This window comes from Anneissia japonica, unplaced genomic scaffold (genome assembly GCF_011630105.1).
Source record: "Anneissia japonica isolate Jap-2015-1 unplaced genomic scaffold, ASM1163010v1 scaffold456_len727751_cov192, whole genome shotgun sequence".
Taxonomy (NCBI): domain Eukaryota; kingdom Metazoa; phylum Echinodermata; class Crinoidea; order Comatulida; family Comatulidae; genus Anneissia; species Anneissia japonica.
In genome coordinates, this window is record NW_022713155.1 from 319,848 (window position 1) to 322,662 (window position 2,815).

Consider the following 2,815-nt stretch of genomic DNA (forward strand, 5'->3'; position numbering starts at 1 on the left):
TATCTCATATTGATGCTATTGCTTTCATCAATCATTAGCCGAAAGGCGAATACCATTAGTAAAGATCGTCTGCGTTAAGCTAACAAATTTGAAGAGTAACATTTAATATTTGAATTGGAAATTAACTTTCAATTGAAAATTATAGCGATGAATTTTTTTTTCAGTACTGACTCATGAATACGAAATATGTAAACCTTTCTATACTTTACATACACCATTGTATAAGTTGGCAGGGACAGATCCAGGATAGGCCTATTTGTTAGTGGGAGCTACCGGTAATTTTAGATGGTTATTATTTTTATATGACATTTTAAATTTGTGAAATTGTGTCAAATTAGGAATGGTTGTTTGAGTTGTGAATGCTTCGTACTTTTATTGTATTTTTTTTAAATATACGTTTGAAATTGTGTAAAGCGCATTGAGATGTCGGCAGATTTGTTATGCGCTATATAAGAAATTTATTATTATTATTATTATTAGGCCTATTGTTGTTATTGTTATTATTATTATTATTATTAATATTATTATTATTATTAATATTATTATTATTAATATTATTATTAATAATATTATTATTATTATTATTAATATTATTATTATTAATAATATTATTATTATTAATATTAATAATATTATTATTATTATTATTCTTATTATTATTGTTATTATTATTATTATTATTGTTATTGTTGTTATTGTTATTAGTATTATTACCTACCTGAACCCGACCATGACGCGAGTGTGGTTAATAAACTAATATTTTCATGGGTCTTACTTGAATGTTTTAATTTAGCCCAGCTTAATAGACTATTATTTCAGTCATGAATAAAAATACATGTTTAATGAACTTATAGGCAAATAATGCCTGTTTTTTTTTTCTGAATCCTCCCTTGATGCGCTGTGAGACTATCTGTGTAAGAGCGCTTAATAAATATTCAAATTATTATTATTATTACGATCAAATTTAATATTTTGGTAGTAAAACGTTCATAAATCACAAGAAAACTGACCCGGTTCAATTCGCGTTACAAGAAAACTGACCCGGTTCAATTTTCGTTACAAGAAAACTGAGCCGGTTCAATTTGCGTTACAAGAAAACTGAGCCGGTTCAATTTGCGTTACAAGAAAACTGACCCGGTTCAATTTGCGTTACAAGAAAACTGAGCCGGTTCAATTTGCGTTACATTTCATAGCTTGATTTGATCCTTTTAAATAAGCAATTTAGCGATCAATTGAATTTTTAGGGATTTTCCCGAATTTTCTAAACCCGGAGCCATTTCTCTCGATATGATATTAATTTTATCGTTAATTATTATTATTATAAGTATCAGTAGGGCTTATTATTACCTTTGTTTTGCCTCAAAAAATAATCCATAAACAAATAAAACATAAAATATTATTGTTATGTTCTACGAAATTATTGTGAAGTTAGTAACACTTCATGAGCCCGAGGTCTATTTGAAGAGTTCATATAGACAACGTACTGAAACTCAGAAATCTTTTCACGACCAGTCAACCATGATATTTAAGCAACAAGAAAATAATTCAAAACTTACAATAACCTATTTGTTGACATAATATTGCGTAGGTAAAGGCTACCTAAGGGGTTACATAAAATTCAATGTTAGTTGATCATTGTAAGCATTTTTTTTAGTACACTTCCTTCTTTCTGTTGCAAGAAGTCTAACGCATTGTCATGGCCGATGAAAGTCATAGAGGTTTTGTACTGTAATTGATACGTATACTTCGCAATGAAACTCACTACGGCGTTTTTATGTGTGTTTTTTGTTTATGGAATAGAGCTAACAAGGGGGGAAACAAACGGTAAGTACAGGTCATTGGTTAATCTACAATCGATATTTTCTCTTCAATGTGGTACTGGTGACATAGCCTAGCCTATGTAGTGACGGGGGTGACTGGAAGGCCTCAAATAATTTTTAATACAGTATCAATACAGTTGGACCTCTCCTTCAGAGTGTAGTAGAGTTGGATAGCTTAGTGGTTAAGGTGCTGGGTTCAATTCCTGTCACAGCAGGATTTTTTCTCATGAATAAGAACAACTCCACCCCCTAGGCCTCAACAAGAGACTTAGTTTATAGAACATCATTCCATCCTGTAAGTAGAAAATGTACTTGCCGTTGGATATGAAGGTAATAAAAAAAATAAAAGAGACCACACTCGGGTCTAAGGAAAGTGGTCGCACGGTAAGTGTGAGTACACATTTGGTGATGCCCAAACTTTGATGTGACCTATACAGCAACATACCTAATAGGCCTATGTAAATCGTTATGTATTTTAATACGGTAAGCTTTTGTTATCATCTCTATGTAAAGTTGTGCTGGTTGAAAAAAAAAAATTCTTGACCAGCATCTCAAATTCATCACTTAATTATTTCTCAACAATATAATTACCAATATCTCCACCACCATCACCACCACCACCAACATAACCACCACCATCACAACCAATATAATTAACAACATCTCTAACATCACGATTCATCATCATCACCACCACCAATATAATTAGCAACATCTTTAACATCATAACTAACAGGTTTCTGTTTAATGTTATTAGAGCAAGAGGACCCAAATTCAACTCAAACAACGAACAGCAATGGTAAGGCAGCTTTCATATTCTGAGTCTGAGTTAAATTTGTTGACGTCATTCAGTATAATAGCATGCATCCCAATACGGTAGGCCTACTCAATATCACATGTATATGGAGAAAAAATAACATAATTCACCCTCCACGAGTTTTCGAGCCAGGGCTTTTTCGGCGAACGTCATACTTAGTCCTTTGTAGTGAAATAGC